General features: G+C 33.6%; 1 protein-coding gene across 39 annotated transcripts in view; it reads left to right on the top strand.

The window, feature by feature from the left end:
* The first annotated feature begins 29 nt into the window (after positions 1-29).
* Positions 30-18,161, top strand: part of PTPRD (protein tyrosine phosphatase receptor type D) — a 2,298,568-nt gene continuing 2,280,436 nt past the window's right edge. For 15 of the 39 annotated variants that reach the window (XM_055350534.2, XM_055350546.2, XM_055350538.2 and 12 more), the window contains exon 1: positions 31-618. The gene's annotated coding sequence lies outside the window, so the exon portion shown is untranslated. Of the gene's footprint in view, positions 619-18,161 lie in introns of all 39 variants that reach the window. The other 24 variants (XM_055350549.2, XM_063696399.1, XM_055350550.2 and 21 more) reach the window with 7 other exon arrangements.

Raw genomic sequence — 18,161 nt, forward strand, 5'->3', positions numbered from 1 at the left:
GTGTGTGCCTGTGAGTGCGAGCGAGACGAGGAGGGAGCGCCAGCGAGCGAGCGAGCGAGTGCGGGAGCGACCGCCTCGGCTCCCCGCCCAGCCGCGCCCGCAGCCGGCGGCCGGAGCGCGTGGGGCAGCGCCTCGCCCTGACAGAGCCTCGCCTCCTCCTTGCCGTCTCGGCTGCTTCTCCGGGGAGCCGGGAGCCGCTCACCGGCCTCCCCCACCCTGCGCTCCCCTCCCAGCCCGAGTCCTCCCGCTCCTCTTCTCCTCCTCCTCCTCCCGAGCCTCCTCCCCTCCCGCGCGGCGCTGACAGCCAGCCTCGGCCGGGAGAGTGCAGGTACTTTGCCTTCAGAATAATTTGCAGGACCCAAGCCGGCTTTCGGAGCGCCCTTTCTTTTTCTTCCTTTGCCCCCTCCCTCCGGAAAAGAAGATCCCACTTTTGAAACAATCAGAAATCGAAGCACCCCACCAAAGCCAAACCCTGACGGGCTGCTGTGCATGTGCCATCCCTTTTTGCAGTTTATTCTGGGCCTGTGTGGAATAGAAACACAATTCTTTATTTGACTGGTAGGAAAGAAAAGAGAAGACTCCTCAGGGTTTCCAAGGAGGACTGGAGCGGCTGCTTTAGTAAGTAAACTGTGCTTCTGTCTTTCTTTTCTCTAAAGTGAAGCATATGCTGATGCTTTTCAATGCCCAATGTCCAATGCTGTGGACAGTTTATTCATTTTACCTGGGAATAACTTGACTTATATAACTTCAGTAGCTCCTATTTGAGAAGTGGTTCGCTAAGCATTTTTTTTCTTTTCTTTTTCTTTCTTTTTTTTTTTTGGAAGAGCCCTTAGAAGACTTCGATATGGGTTCAGTATGGGCAGCCTTACTGGAAAACTGATTTTTTAACGTTTATTGTTCAAGGGCTATTGGAAACCTGCTTTGTTAAACATTGGTTGGTTCTAAGATTTAAGGATGGTTATCTAGAAAAAGCTTGAAAAATCTAACCCTACTGGCTCACTTCTCCTGCTACCTTCAACCTCAACCCTAATCCATGCTAACTCCCACCCTACTCTGACTTCAGTTGGTTGGTTGTTTTATCTTTAGTTCTGAAAAGCGCTAGAAAAAAAAAAAAAGAGGGGGGGCGGAAAAGGGAAAGTTAATAAGGATGGTTTGAAAGACCAGATGAAAATTCTGTTGCGATTTCTTCATGCCTGTAAGGAGATAATACGTGGAGGAAAATCCTGGAACTAGAATAGTTGGAGAATTTGAATGAACTTAATTTGGAGAGAGAATGTGAAAAATGCTTTGGAGAGGGCAGGGCTGAGACTGTGACTTTGACACAGCGGGTTATAAACTCTGACAGGGCTCAGCAGCCAGTGACAGGTTTAAGGTGTCTCCTAAGGCTGAATATCTCCGCATCAAAAACTTTTGCAGGCAGTATTCCTCTTGGGGCTAACATCACCATGTCAGTAGCTGTAGCATTTCTTTTTACAGAAGTAGGACACTCTTCTTTCTACAAAAGGGTTAATAAGTTCATTATACATATATATATAAAACATATAGTCTAACATTTGCCAATATTTTGTAATATCTAAATAAAACCTTTGTGTTATGTCAGGAAAAGTATAGTTGACTCAGTTTGTTTTGCACAAGAGGGAGAGAATCAATAACATTTCAGCATTTTTTTTCTTTATCACTGCCAAATGGATTCTGAATCTAATTCTTCTTGCATTGTTACATATACAGTAGATACAGTAGGAGTTGCAACTTAGACAAAACAGACCTGATTTTTAACAAATCCTAAGTTTTTTGACATGGTAGTAATTATACTGACTAGAGTCTAATAGTGATTAGAAAAAGTTTATCCCTTTTATCTTTAACTGTTAATTTCTTTCTCAGTATAAGACATACTTTTTAATAAAAACCCCTTATAAGTTAAAAACCAGATTGAAAAGTAAAAGTACTTATCTCAGAGAATTTCTTTCAATAAAACAGCTTATTATTAATTATACCTAAGGGCTTCCTTGTATTTAATTGTTGATAATGGTAGAATGAGTATATTTTTACCTCCTTATTTACTTAAGTGAGTATATAAAAGCATCTGTATTCATGGGGGATTGGTTTTAGAAATTATAAGAGTAAGCTAAGTTACAATTATTACAAAAAGGTAGAGATCTTTTAGAGTTGTTTTGATTACTCAGTGTTGAAAGCTCTAAATATCTTGGGCCATAAGTTTTTAGGGTAATGAGACAGGACAATAGAACAGTTAATTAATTGGTTGACATGAAGTTATCATATATGGAATCATTTGAGAAAGATGTGTCATTGTTTCTTGATTATTATTTAATTTCTTATCCAAATGAGTTATCTTAGACATATTACTGCTCTTAGCTAACATTTCTATTATTGGTTTAAAAATGAATTTAAGTGATTTAAAATGAAGCCCTTGGCTGATCAGATTTGTATTATAGCACATAACCTCTACTCATTTCTGACCTCACATGTCCAAGAGGGTATCTGATATTTGAAAAAAAAATAATTATTGAAAAATAAAGGGGAAGATTGTACCTAAGTAGGGCAAATTTAACAGTGGTTCAAACATGTTATTACATATATTAGTATAGGACATATTTTACACAGTAGAGAAGACATGACAGATTTGTGCATTCTTTTTGAATTTCTGAAAGCAAATATTTGTAAGTAACATTAAAACTAACCTGACATACATTCTGCCTCTGTTGTAATTATGTCATAGTGCTAAGGAAAATAGCCTGAATGAAAGCTGTTTCTAGTAAAGCTTGCACATGCATTCGATCCCTGTCTCTATATAATAGCAGATAAAAATGTCAAAGCAGGATGGGTGATTAAATTGTCACCTTTTTGGCCACCAGCTCTCTGTCCTGTACAGAGGTAGTTGCAACTTTAAAGTTGAGAAGAAAGTTGCTAGTGTCAGCAGTAATGTGTTTTATTATGCAATTGTTCTTGTTATTCAGATCAGATAATGGCCCGATGAAATACATAAGCAGTCTGCAGGGAATGAATGATTAATTCCTCTTACATGTGCTTACTAAAGGGGTTCTTTCTAATAAAGTGCTGTATACCTGCATTTGCTTACAGTTGCTGTTGGTGAAGGCAAACATATTTTTCTTTTCTTTTAATATTAACATAAAATTTACAAGCCTACTCTTGTAACTATAGCAACATAAAGATGATTTGTTGACCACATGGTCTTATATTTTATGGAACTCAAGGCATGATTACTATTTACTAAATACACTTAATTCAGAAAGAAAACAATGCTAATTAGATGTGATATTGGAAGGTTGAGCTATTCATAACTTTTTTTGTTTTTTTCTTTATGGAATGCCATGATATCTTTCCTGTATTACTAGTAGGATGCAGGAATCCAAATGTATGCAGGTGCAGAGTTCTGCAAATGCACATTTTTCTTTAATAATGCTGGAGAGTAAGTGAAAAGCTAAAATATTGCTAGTTATATCCAAGAATTAGCAGAATATTATGTTAAAATTTTAGGAATGACTAATAGTACACATGACAATTATTGTGGTTACCACTGGTGTAAACTCTTTTGCAGTTAGAGAAGTATGATTAATGTAACTTTACAATTCTAAAACTTGATTATGGTAGAGGGTGGTGAGTGAACAGAATTTATATAATAATTTGATAATAGATGACCTGAAATGCATGTTACATGTTTGAAACTTACCTACTTAATGTCTTTTTAGAAAATTCTGAAAAAAATGTGATTTTCAAAATTACAGAATTAAATATATCTATCCATATGTCTATATTGATCTAGCTACTATCTATGTATGTCTCACATTTAATGCAGCAAATAACATAATTTCAAGTTCTCTCTGTTGTTTGGAGGAAACACTTTAATTTCAGTTACATATTTTTGGGCTTACACCTATCCTGAATTTAATAAACTTTAACAATGCAAATGATATGACAAATATTCAAGAATGCTAATTTAAAAGTTATAATGAAAATTAAATAAGTAGAATTTTTTACCCAGTTCAATGCCATTTGAACTTATCTTCTTATGTATTAAAGTGTAATTACTTTACCACTACTGTCGGTTAACTGTTTTATTTTTTTAGGATTTTCAAAAGCATTTGGCATCCGTAAAGAATCAATAAATGTCCCCTGATACAGTCAAACAATGTAGACATTAACTGTACTTGTAACAAGCTTTTCAAAACTCTTAAAATTCACTCAATGAAGAAGAATTAATGAAGAATCAAAAAATGAACATTACCCATTAGGAGAACACTGATGTGATTGTAGTAACAAAGGTTCTGAGTTTATCTTTCATCACTACAATTGGAAGTGTGACCCTAAGGAGGTAATCTGGACTCTCTGTACCTCTGTCAGGTAAATAAATTGGCTTAGCAATTTGAAAGTCTTTCAAGCTATGTGACTAATATACTGAATATAACTGAAGTTGCATTTTGCAAATCCTCAGATTATACTGTGGCAGTTTGAGAATCATGTAGGAGTTAGGGGCAGCCATCTTGTTTGAAAGAGGGCTAAGGAGATTGTCCTGAAGTCAGGTCAGCAGTGCCTGGACACTCTTGTTACGTAGATTGAGATTGAATGTTTATTTGGAGTGTTTTTGAAGGAGCAGGATGGAGATTATGAAAGGGAAGAGGTGGACTTAAGTTTCTCTAAATGACCCTATGCTGCTGCCACTGAGAGCATATTACATGTATAATTATTTTTGGATTTTATTACTGTACCCAATATCAGAAGGATATGAGAAGAAAATAAGTAAAAGGGGATGCTTAGTGTCTTTGGTCTTCGTTTTTCCCACTCTGAAATGTCTATGTATGCTATTTTGCAAGATCACATTTGGATAAATATGCACAGTTTAAATAAATATATATTATTCCTTACATACATGTAGACTGTAAGAGCTAGAAAGAACCATAGAAAAAATTATTTGAACCCTTGAATTTTAAAGAGGAAATTGAGAACTTCAAAAATAAAAGGTATCAAAGTTGGTTGAACATCCCAGTTTCACAGAGAGGTTTTCCAACCCTGTTCAGTACCATCTAACATGCTATATTGCCAAGTAAATACATAGACAATAATTTTTACACCTCTAACTACATTATCAATAAAATAGTTTCATTGATCTTGTAGGATACAATACATTAACTTTAAAAAAATGTAATAACAAAACTTCCAATCATGGAAAATGAATACAAAGAAGGAATATATGCAATGTTAATTTTAAATGCTTGCTTTTCTTAAAGAAAACCAATAATTTATTTCTCATTATAATTCATGTGATATAACTGATGAAATTGGAAACTTTTTTTTCTTCTAGGAAAATCAATATGACCAATTGTTTTCTATATGTGATATGAATATTTGAGTTGCAGCAAGTAGATATGTATCTGTATGAAATGTACATTTTAAATCATTGAAGTCTGGGAGATCATGCTATACTTATTTTTTTAAATTGTAAAATATAGCCAATATAGCTGATTAATTGTAGAGACTTCATTAGCATTTTATTTTGTGTTTGCATGTGAGCATTTATGTATGTGTGTGTGTTTAAATACATCTGTTCTCTTCAAAATAGGACTTAGTGAAAATGGTGTACTCAAAAGTTTAAAAGTGTATGTACAATAATCAAACGGTCAAAAAGAAATGACTTAGACTAGTATGTAACATAACAAATTGCTCTCTAATTAGTTCTTAAACCAAAGTTCAACAATACACCATATTACCAAAGCCTTGCCTTTTATAATGAGTCCATGTATTTTCTAAATACTATATTATAATAAGCAAATATTTTAAATTTGAAATAACCATGAAGCAAAAATATTTTACCTCTATATTCTCAAATACATTTACTTACATTAGATGCTAGAAAGGAAGAGAATAATTTCATATTCGATTATATACATTTCACATGAGATCAGAGATAGCTTAAATTAAATGTGTGTCTTTTCAACTGGGATGCCTTGTATGAGTCATTGCATATATAATGCTATCTGATTTACTCTGTAAGGGAACAATTAAAGTATTATGATTAAATACAGAATTCATGAACTTTTGAAATAATTCATTTTTAAGTTTGCAAATATTTACGTAATCAGCTACAGAAGTCTCAATGCATTCATCATATTAGAACTTCTGTGAATTATAGATTTTACAAACTATCCAAAGTTATAGTTCTCAAATGTAGTTTGTGTTAAAAAGGGGACTCCTTCAGCAGCTACACGAGCAGAGAACAAAGCCAGGCAAGCATTGTGTTCACAGGCATTTTTTACTACTACCCACATGTAACATGAGATACGTATCATAGGAATACTTCCATTCCCTTGTCTGGTTAAATAGTCCTTGCTCAGTTAAGACAAAGGCCTAGATATAGCTTCTTTACACCACATAGAAAATAACCCAAACCTCATATTTTATCTCAAGTTCCAGGAAAGGTTAATTTAGAGCACAGAAACAAAAAAAAAAAAGAAAATAAAGAAGTAAGGGAGTGTTTCCTGTTTCTAAAGTGGAACCAGTGTAGGCCACTTACGAAAAACCTTTATTTAGAATTTAGGAAAAATACTCACATAAGCTAGCATCCTTGGGATTTTTTCCCAATAATTGGCCTCAAATCTTTATAATCAAAGTTAGAAATTCTACTCAGAGGAAAAGGATGGAGGGGGTAGAGAATGGTAGAAGGAGTGACTCATTAATCTCACGCTAGAGACAGAATTCTTTCATTTCTTATTCTTCACCCAAATGGTTATCAGGATGAAAGATAAATCTTTCGCCTTGGGGTTAAGTGGTCATCAGATTTCTAGGGAAGTCTGGCTCACACTTTTATCTTGCCACTTTTCCGTTTTTTTGCTGTTGATAACAATATAACCATCTGGAACCATTGAGAAGGACAGTTTATTCATGAACCATAGCAATTCCTGTTTGATTTTGCTACAGAAATCAAGGATAGGACAATAATTCAGGTACCATATTCACATTATGCACTACTCTTAGAAGTTGCACCCTCTTCTATTTTCAAACTACTTGCAGAGGTTGCACCCTCTTCTATTTTCAAACTTGTAAATGTTGTCAAGTCAGAATCACTAGTCAGGATTATGCAATATGCATAATATGGCAGCATAAATCATATAATATTATTTAGTCCCAAATATGTATTGAGTCTCCTATGTGTCAAGGAGTGCTGAGTAAAACAGCCATGTGCTAGCAATTTAAAACTACCCAATTGTGACCATCTTATGGTCTTATAAAATGTATCCACGTTATCATAAAATTTTTGATTCCGTAGAGAAAAAGGAATCTCTTCCCTAAGGCATTTCTCCCTTTATATCACAGAAAAATTTCCAGATACGTATCTACATTTACCTTATTGTCCTTCTCCTTTGCTGTCATCCTGAGTCACAGTTATTGCTTTTAGAACCTGGGTGGAAGCTGTGTTGCTTATTAGGCAGTTGCAGTCTATGCTGTTTTCCACTGGAATTTCTTGGCACCCTTCATCATCTTCTCACTCCAGTGCTAATTCCTTATGTGTGTTCAACTCTCCAAAGTTCTAGAAAGGCAGTAAAGCATGATAAAAATACGCCATACTATCCTAATATTGACACAGTATAAAAACACAAATAAATCGCCAGACCACTGCAGCAGTTTACAGTCTATGCACCAGTCCCTTATATTTCCAAATTCATAGAATACAATAGCAGTTACAGTCAAGACTCATGTTATTTTCAGCTATAACCAAAGCATAATAGCAGAAGTGCTTTGGTTTTCTCAGGAAAGAGAATAGACAGAGAAAAATGAGGAAATTCTTCCTGTACCTTTTGAGGTGAGATATTCTTATAAGAGGACTTATAATGTGTACTTTGGATCAAATAACCAAAGAGGAAGGCAAAAGTGCAATTTAAATGTTTAGAAATGTAGTGGGGTTGTTAGATATTGCTGAAGTTAATAAGTTACCCTAAGTTCACGTCTTGATTTCTCTTACAAAAAATCATGGAAACATCTATGACTGAAGTTTGAAGAGTTTCCTTTTTTATTCCCCCTGAAAACCTTTATCAAAGTACTACTCAGCAGGAACTTTTGAAAAACAGTGCCAAGATGATATATTGTTTCACCTTCAAAAAACTTTTATACCTGTAAATTTTAAAGCTAAATTATGTGCATCACAAGTATAGAAAAAATATTTCCCATTTGTAATTTCCTATTTTATTATATAATACATTCAATTAGTTCTCAATTAACACTTATCTATGGTAGCTGTTTCAGTGGACCATGGCTTATAATTTTAGTGTGTAAGAATTCCAGTGGCAACTCCTCTGAATAGATGTATTTATTGTGTGTCATATGTGCTAGCCATTTGTTTTCTCCTAGGAAACATACGTGGTTAGCTCTGAAAGAATAGCTTAGCCTCATCATTTATACCTGTGTGGTTGCAAGCAACAGGCTTTCTTGCAGTATAATTGTCTCAGGGATTAAGTCTAGTGCTTTATTCTCCCATTTTCCTGCCCCTCAGGAGGATATTCCTTCCTTTTTATTTTTATTTTTTTTTAGGGGCTTGAAGTCTTCCTATTTTCCCATATACCTCTCCCACTTGGAAAACATGCCAGGATTTAATAAAACAAATTACACATTCACTAAGACACATTCATACTGGCTTTCTGAAGTATTACATCAGTGCATTCTGAGAGATATTCTGATGGTATTATAGATACAGATATAGATAGCTATTTTAAGAGAAAGGAATTTCAGGCCATATTCAAGAATGCTTTGGTGTGAATCAAATGCTGCTGAATACGGAGATGAAGAAGCTAGGTCAGAAGATATTATATGGTCCTCACCATGGCAGGCTTTTTTTTCCTCCATTACTCATCAGTTCTCTTCCTATTTCTGTTTCTATTGCCAAGTTCCCCTCTTCTGCCTATGTTTTTTAACTTCATAGGGAGCTATGGTGACACACAGGAATGACTGTGTTGGCTTTATGAGCAATTAAAGGGTGTGTTATTAACATTATTAAATAGATTATACTATTGTCTGTATTGTGCATTTCTCTTACAACTCATTCATCCCTCTCATCCATATAATAATCTGCAGTTCATATGTAGTTTATCACTTCTTGTAGTGGGATTAAAAGAAGTATGTAATTACAACTTTTTGTTTCTAAGTCAGAGATGGTTTCAGGGTCACTATGATCTTTTTATTCTTCTTGGTTTCTTGAATTTTATCTCCTATATACTGCCTCATGAGTTCTTGAGAAATCTTCATATAGAAGGTAATAATAATAGCCAACACTTATTGACTGCTTCATATCTGCCAGTCACTATTTTAAGTGCTTTCCATGCATTAACTTATTTATACCCGTATCATTCCTGTGAAGTTGGCACAATCATTATCTTTGATTTATAAATGAGAAAACTAAAGCACATAGAGGTTAAGTTGCCTAAAGTTAATAACGTATTTTCCCAGATGTGCATATTAGTACGGAAGGTAAATTCTACAGTTATCTAGATTCTGTACATGAAAAGTAGAAAAAGTGTAAGATTGTGGATCTGCTTTTATAAGACAAATTCTTTCAAATGAAGTGAGCACAAGTTATCATAAGTAAATGATCACAAATGTGAATGCAGGAGGACAGATACTGTAAAAGTGCTGCCCAGGGGAACAAAGAGGCAGAGGGCAAATCATATCAAGGAAAACTAACCCCAGTGTATCTCCTCCCAAAGTTGAGAGTTAAGCATGGCACAAATGCTTCTGAGTGTATTTTTTTTCTTCCTTTGGGATTTCCAATCTGGCAGAAAGAGAACCTGCTGTGCTCTCTGCCTTTCCCTGGGGTGGCCCTTCAAGCTCAGGTCCTTTTTCCTGGGAAGATTAATTCATTCAGTTCCTACCACTCCAACCTCTACAGCCTCTTGGCGTCAGATTTTATGGTATATCAGCTCCTTAAACACCTTGTTGTACTTGATAATTCATGACCAAAAGCCACAATTTTTGAACCAACCAAGAGTTTTGAGTTAGTTCACCTCATATGAGAGGCATGTTGGAATAGCAACGCGGAGGTAGGGAAGATAAGCTCATGGTGGAGTGGAGTGACATTTAGGATCAACAGGGTCCCATCTGCCAGTTACTATAATTCAGAGTATTTTAATGCATGCCCCACATAATAATGAAATGAGACTGTTGTGATTAACTGATGCAAGATAAAATGTAAGGATACTGATTATAATCAGCAAAGAAATGAGTAGGAAGCAGAAAACCAAAAATTGGCCTTCTAAGAGTCATTTTAATTACAATTATTTGTGGTGAACTATGTATTACCTATGCCTCATTGCCATCCATTCTGTCTCTTATTTACACCACTGCATCACATTGTATTAAATTTGTTGAAATTTTACTTGATTATAACCGTAAATTACTTTTATTTTCTTATTTGTCTTTCTCATACGTTGATCACTGTTCTTATATCTAGCATGGCTGCTCACCTGACACAGAGTTACAACATAACTCATGGTTTAATCTTCAGATTACCTGGAGATGAAAGTGAAACTGTTATCTCCATATTCATCAAATTTTTTTAAAAAGTTGAATAAAATAATCCTCAGTAAACATTTACTGGGCTTCTAATATATGAGAAATGCTGCCTGTGTATTGAATGAAACCTGGTGCCCTAATTTTGAAAGGACAAGAGAAACGTCTTTGTTATATGAAATTATCAGAAATGTTATGTGAATTTTAAAAATTGAATGAAAAACATTACCTTTGCTCTTTCACAGCAAATTGGATCGACACTTCTTATGTCTCAGGTATACATTTGTCAGGTTAAAATTTTAATTAATACCACAAGATGGCAAAGCACATATACAAAATTGCTTTTCCCTACATTAGGAGGGATGCATAAAATACATACAAAAATCGGAAGTTAAAATATATAAAATAGAAAGTTAAAGTTGAGTTGTTTTGCGACATTTATTTCATGAGCACCAAATCTCTTCCTTTCAGGTGTGAAATATATGTAAACACTTAGTGAACAGGATAATTGGATTATCTTTTCCCCTATGAGACAGCTCCTTTCTTCCCTAAGGTCTTCTGATTACTTGTTAAGAAAATTCAATGAATTTTCAGTTGTAAATGAGAATTGAGGAGTAGAAAATATGCCAACCTGAGCAGTTTTTGATGATGCAAACTTTTCCACTGGAGACCTTCATGGAACTGCTAAACTCTTAAACTGTTTGTTATGAGCTAGAGTTTTTGCCTTCTGTCACTGAAAAGCTTGGAGAAGGAGCAGTGGTAAAAAAGCAACACAAAGAAGTCCTCAAATATTTAACACATCAGCAATAATATAATTTTATTTCCTTTATTTTTACAAAGAAAGAAGATATAAAATTCAGGTCCAAAGTTTTTGTTTTGTAGTCACTATTCTAGATATTTAATATAATCATTATATGCAATATAATTTGAAAATACAGTATATATAGTACAAGATATATTGGATTAGGTCTCCACAGGCAAACAGATGTAGTAAGTCCAGTTATTTAGCTAAAATAAGCAAAATTTGCAACTGTAAGTCAGTATATTACTTTAGAAATGTAGGTTGTCTCATCAAATTTATGGTAGCCTCCACATTTAGCACAGTAGGGGCCGACCATAAAAATGATACCTGTTAGTGATCAAGTCCTATCAGGCCAACATTTTTTTTTTAAAATCAAATTCTTCCCTTTGGCCATAACTTTACTTCAAGGCCTTACCAAATATTACTTCGATGGCTACCTACTGTCTACCTGACTCTACCTTACTTACTCTATTCGTTTTTTCTGCCACCAATGGGAATTTTAAAATGCAAATATTATCATGATTAAAATATTATTATTTTTAATTTAATGTAGGGTAATGTTAAGAAAAAATCTTGGTGTGACATCAAGGAATCTTCATTGCCTAAATTGCAAACTACCTTTTAATCTTTATTTCTTGCTATTTTCCCCTGTAGAATTTTATAATAAAGCTAAAAACACCTTGAAGCTTAAATTGAATAATTTAGTTAGCTTATGATGAAAATGATGTGATAATGAAGATTTGTAATTGCATTTTCTCTGTCGGAGAGGCTGTCTCATATTTTGTAATATTATATGCATTTTCTCTTCAAGCACTAATTTTGAATCTGATTTCAGAATATCATATATAGTACTCTGTATGAGACTTCTTTCTAGGTAATAGCATATATACCATGAAATCCAACTTTTGAGGAACCTCTGTTTTTGTGGATTTGCTCATGATGAATCACCTACTATATTATTCTGCACAACAAATTGATCAGTTTTCTGTTGTTTCCCAGCAGCAGCCAGTGTCTGCCATACAAAGTAATGACCTCTAGCAAAATTTTATGTTGTGTCTCCCCTGCCAACTCTGAAGTGGTTAGCTACCTTTAGCTCACCATCCTGGAGCTGTGTGGGTTTCTTACTTAGCCTGGCCTCTGTAGACATGTACTTTGTTGCTCACAGATTGGCTGAGCTCCAGGTCTTTGTTGCTGGAGATGTTGCTGTAACATCTGTTGAGTATGGCATGTATAGAGTTACTCTCATCGATCTTAAGAAATTGGGTGTACTTTCAGGTCTTGTGGCACGCATTGTACAACATAAAATCTATATTGAAAAGAATGATACAGGTTAAAAAGGGAGAGTGTATATGATATGATTTTTTAAAATGTAGCTTTGATAGTAAGAAATTCCAGAAAACTTTTTTTAATATTTATATAACATATGACCAAGTTTCTATGGAATTACCAATTAAAAAAGATCTTTAAAGAAAATTGATTTATATAATGGTTTAAACAAATCATTTTAAGTTTATCAATTTTGATATGTCTTAGGAAAGGTAATCCAGATTTTGAATACTATGTCATAAAATAAAGTAAGTAATACAATTACAACCTCCATCTCTGTATTTTAAATGACCTTTAAATATATTACATGAACACTTTAGGTCACAAACCAAAAATAATGTGGCAATTATGAAAATGTCAATATTATCAATAGTAAAATATTCCTATCATCTAAAGAACCCATAATATTGGGAGACTACTTCTTTGAGTCAGTGATTAAGCGTGATGATTATTGATGCTGATCTGTTGGGGAGATTGAAATAACTGGGAAGCGTAAAAGCCTCTGATTAGAAGGGGAAATAATCAAGCTCTTCTGTTATTGATGAAAACTTCAGAGAATTGAAGGAGAAAAATAGGCTTTTTTAAAAAAATACAGCAATCTTGAATCATTTCAATCTGTGTAAAATCTTAAAATTGAGTTTTCTGATTAAGTAACTTAACAACCAAATGAATAGAGGAATAGTTTGGAAATATTCATGACCAAACTTTGAAGAAAATGTTGCAATATTTGTCCTGGCAAACAGTGGTTCTTTGCCTATTTGTTTATTTATGCCCATAGAATAGCCAGTCTAAGAATTCTTAACCACCCTGTCCCCAAGTTTTGGGGTCATATGTCAGAATTCCTGATTAATGTCAAATCAAATACATTTAAAGTATTTGTTAACCCATATGCTACACTGCAGTAGAGAAGTGCATATTATAATTTAAATATTCAGCATTCATTGTTGTATAAGTTAAAGACTAAGCTACTGTAACCATAAGACTTCCCAAACAAGTATTGAAACAAAGTGGAATTATTGGTCATTATAATCATTATACTCAGGTAATAACTCAATTATAATCATTTAACAGTCGTAAGGTGAGTAGTTCAGGCTGATGGGATGACATGTTTTTTTTCAACGGTCATTCGTAGATACAGGTTTCTGCCATCACATTGCTCGATCATCACCTAGGGAATGGTCCTTATCTACAGGGTCAGATTTGGATCATGGCCTAAATTGAAATCAAGGAAAATAGACAGGTCCAATTTCGCTGCACAAAGCAATTTCCATGTCAGTGCCATTGAACCTAGATAAGTGGTCATACCCAGTTGCACGTGAAGCTGGGAAATGTAGTCCCATAGCTGTTTAGTTATGTACCTAGCTAAAATTTGAGAGTGGCTGTTATTAGTAAGAGGAACAGAAAAATAGATACTGGAGTTTGTATTCTCTGTTTTACCTATTTACTCCTCATCATATCAAAAATTGGTAGTGTCATACATTCTTTCTCTTCCTTTCTTTATATCATCTACTAGTCTCCTTTACTCTCTGAATCTGTAATAGGTGATTCAGATATTTTGTTATCTACTCTAGTTTGGATTTTCTACCTATTTACCTCTCTGTCTATCCATCTACACACACACACACACGCACACCACACACACACATACACACATATACATATATAAAAATGGTTCAAAACATTTAATTCACTAATGAGGAAGAAGAGGCTCCATAATGTTGAATGCCAAATTCTTATGGCAAATTTCTCAGAAGTAAAGGTGAAATTAGAATCCAGGTGACAACGTCCAGTCCAGCTTTCTGTGCAATAAGGAATGTGACTGGCTTTTTGGATAATTTTATTTTCTGCACAGAATAACCTAAACATATAATATTTTATAGAAGGTTTCTAAAATGTTGCTGTGATATCTTTACCATTATGTCCCTTCCATGCTGCTGTATCTGCATTTGCTGTATTGGTGAGTTCCAAGCAGAAATCATGAGCAGAGTTTTATTTACTTAAAATTTTAATATTAGGCTAATTTTACTTTCTGAAGAAATGTTTACTTTGAGCTAGCAAATTCAAAATGCATAATACTTATGTAAAACTGAATATAATATCTTCAAGTTCGGAGTAATATCTAAGGAAAATCAAATAATAACAAAAACAACATTGATACTCTACAGCTATAATTCACATCTCTTCATGTTTTATTTTCTACGTTTAGAAAACTGGACCTCAATCTGTGGCTTTCTTGTCACTCCATACACAGTGCAATTGTCCAATAAGAATATCTCAGTTTCCAGTGAGTCCTGCTGGTAGATTTGATGAGGGCAGCAAATGCCTATATATTACGTCACACCCATCCATCAAGAATGCATTAGCCGTCATGCTTTCCCAGCAAAGAGTTTTTATGTAATTGTCCAGATAATCAAAATGCGATGAAAGCTTATAGAAGGCCCACCTGGAAAGACTCAATGTTCAGTGGAAGTCCTGTTATGTTCTTAATATAAACTATAGAATTATTCACTAGAAAGTTTATGCTTCTTGCTGACATTCTAGGTGTAAATAATGCAACAGTAAATACTTTAATAATTTCAATTAATTCTGAAGTGTAGCTTTAATTTTTCTAATTACAGCCGATATTCCTAAATCTGGGACTTCTGGCGGAAGTTAATGAAATCTTTGCTTACCACTGCAGTTACATTATAGAACCTGCTGTTGAAGTGCAGAATGCGTTAATTAAAAATATTTTCCAATCTAAATGAGCTGTTTTAACTCCTTAACAAAGTTTCAAGTCATGCATTATTTTAAAGTGTATATTAAATGAAGCCCAACTGCATTTTTTGATTTCTACTAATTTGATATTTCAATGCTAAGAAAATGCCAGTTTATCTTTTTGGAGTCAAATGGTGAATCATTACATTAAGTGAGTAAATTTATTTGAAGAATGAAACCCTGACAGTGCTCAAAGCATATTCATTCGAAGCATAGCTTGTTATAAAGTTCCTTTTGATAAATAAAATCAAATAAAATATTGAGTTATTATAGGATATAAAGATAGTAACATGTGTATTTGCATATGATAAACAATTAAAAGGGGCAGTCTTGGTACCAAGTAACATATTTTGGAGAGAAATTGTTTTTGGAACCCTTTTATGTCCTAACTGACCTTTTGTACTATTCATAATAAGGCATTTGTTTCCTCCAGCAATCCTTGGTCATACATATATGTGAAATATATATATGTGAAATATATATGTGAAATATATATATATATGTAAAATAAATCCAAGACTATAACCTAGATAGGACCCTGTAATAACCATCACACAAAGATAGTTACATATTTTTAGGCTGTTGGAAGTAGCCCCTTTAAAAACACCTATAAATATTTATGTTTTATTTGATTAACTTGGGAAAATTACATATACTACCTAAGACTTGGTTTTTACTACCAGTCATGTCTCATGTATTGCACATGTTTTTCATGTTCGTGCAGTGTAACAAAATTGCTATTCTAATATTAAAAGCAGATATTATTAACAACTATGAAGCTAGTACCTTAGAATTTAGCCAGTTTTCACATATATAAATCATATTATCCCTGACAAAGTAAATTTCTTCTCTTTAACTTCCCATTCATTACTACTAGGTTCTAATTTTTCACATTCTACCAGCTCTTAGGGATGTTTATCATTACACTCAATGTGGAAGCATGGGTTAACTTATTTAATTCCCTGCTTATTACAAAATAATTAATATAATCATTAAATTGTGCCATTCCATAATAAGTAGTCTACATTTAAATATATGTGCTTATTCTTTGTTTCTTTTAATTTATACTGCCTTTACAATTAGTTATTGTTTATAACCATAAAACATTATTTTAGAACAAAATATACCTTCATAATTATTTGACTATAAAGGCTTAATCTAGTGCCTCTGTATGACAGGGGCTCAGTAAATGGGAGTAAGTTAGCTAACATATATGTGTGTGTATATGGGTATAACATATATGTTACTATAGACATAAAATTCTTTGGGAAATTTTAACAACTTTTACTTTTTGTGTGTTCAATGTAAGTTCTGTCTTATTAAGGAACCTGAGATTTAGAAGTAGTCAAACTCGGATTTCCATTCCAGCTTCAGTACTTACTGGATTACTGAACATGACACAGTTACTAGAGTCAGAAAAGTGCCGTTTTCTCATCTGTGAAACAGACATCCTATTATCTAACTTAATGTGTTTTTGTAGGAATAAATCAGACAGCAAATGTAGGTATAAACGCATGTATCTATTTGTGTGTATATAACTGTGGTGGATTAGAAGAAAAACGATTTGAAAGGAAAATAGCTTTAATAATTTTTTAAAGAAATGCACTACAAATCACACGATTAAAGGGTGGAGGCAATGACAGTATCTGATCCTTTCTCTTTTAGATCGCAGTCTTTGATATACACTTGACAATCTTATTGTAAGATATCATATTATGTTCTTAATTTTTAAAACATCTTAAATGTATAATGGAAAAAGTACTCTGATATATAATGGAATATTAGCTTCTTTCCCCCCACTAGTAAAGTGTTAGAGCTTATAGAAAGATTATTTTAAAATGCACTTTAAGATGTGCTTTGGAAAACAGCTAATGCAGATCACTGACATATGTACATAATTCTAATTTTTTATTATAAATATGTAATAATAATTGTGAATCCATTAAATTAAAAGTACCCAGAAATATTAAATAATATAGGCAAATAGCAAAATGAGCCGCCAAAAAGAACCCACTTGTCTACGGAAGATTAGCCTATTTGGTGTACCAACTGAGAAGAAAACATGTTTTTAAAGGGTCCTACTTTGCTTCACTTTGCAGAAATTTAGAGCCAAGAAGCTTACTGAATTATCACTGATTTTTCCAACTTATTTGGAAGTAATTATTGGCTATTTGAGGGAAAATTTGTGTAAAGCTATTCAATTAGTTGTAAATTGCCTCATTATCTTTTATAGTTCATCTCTTTTTATTTTTAATTTACTTTTCACCATTAATTTTCTTTAATTAGCAATTAACACTAAAAAAATTCTTTACATCAGCTGCCTAGATAATTAATGCAGTCCTATGGATTTCTGTAGACACAATAATTTGTTAATGGATGCTTTGATTTGACCTAAGCTTCATTTTCACTCTGAAAATTGTACCTCTGCAGAGTTAGACAAGAACCAAACAATATAAGCAAATTGGTTATTTTAAACTCTGAGATTAACATATGGTCTAATTATCGCCTATAAATAGTTATCATTCGAATAATTAAGTCAACCTGTCATTGAGCTTTGGGGGGAAAATGTCTCCGAAGTTCCCCCACCCCAACAAATCCTTGACAACATGAAAGTAAAATTCATATCACTTCTATCTCTTTAAAGTGCAAATGATTCCATAACTAAGTAGCATTTTTCATTTAATATGATATTGTGACAAAGATCTGCTCAGAAATGTGTATCTATACTTCGGTGCAAGGACACCAA

Source organism: Gorilla gorilla, chromosome 13 (genome assembly GCF_029281585.2).
Source record: "Gorilla gorilla gorilla isolate KB3781 chromosome 13, NHGRI_mGorGor1-v2.1_pri, whole genome shotgun sequence".
NCBI lineage: Eukaryota > Metazoa > Chordata > Mammalia > Primates > Hominidae > Gorilla > Gorilla gorilla.